Genomic DNA, 571 nt, shown 5'->3' on the forward strand with positions numbered 1-571 from the left:
TAGATGAGTTATATATTATTAGTGATATCAAATATCACAATATGCAAGTTGCCGGAAGTTGAAGTCTGTGGTGCTTTGTCACCATACTATTGCACAGTATCTCTCATGTGATGTATGACCATCATTTATTCTGCTAATATCCATTTCAAATCATTATAGACGCATAGAATTAAATCATTGGTCATATAAATCCGAGTACCAAGTGGCATAAATGTGAGTGACACTATATCAGGCAGCCAATTTATTGCAGTACCAGGGTGTTCCGAGGTGGTCTCCCATCCTAGTACTAACCCGGCCTTTCACTGCTTAGCTTCCAAGGTCAGAAGAGATTGGGCATCTCCAGTGAGGTATGACCGTAATTATTAGGCTCGCCTCTTTGGTCACTCCAAATATATGCAGCGTGGCCGCTATATGTTATGGATTGAGAGCATGTATAACGTAAATGTCACAAACATAAGAGATTGCGTGCAGTCACCTGACTAATCAGCATGTGACACCGCAAACAGAGAAAATATACATCAATAGGTTAAGGTCAATTTATGTGGAGAAATTCATAAACACTACGTACCAT

At 39.6% G+C, this 571-nt stretch overlaps 1 pseudogene; it reads right to left on the reverse strand.

Annotated features, from left to right (window-relative positions):
• Positions 1–241: 241 nt before the first annotated feature.
• LOC134963218 (5S ribosomal RNA) lies at positions 242–361 on the reverse strand (annotated as a pseudogene).
• Between the last annotated feature and the right edge of the window lie 210 nt (positions 362–571).

Source organism: Pseudophryne corroboree, chromosome 9 (assembly GCF_028390025.1).
Source record: "Pseudophryne corroboree isolate aPseCor3 chromosome 9, aPseCor3.hap2, whole genome shotgun sequence".
In the NCBI taxonomy this organism is placed as follows: Eukaryota; Metazoa; Chordata; class Amphibia; order Anura; family Myobatrachidae; genus Pseudophryne; species Pseudophryne corroboree.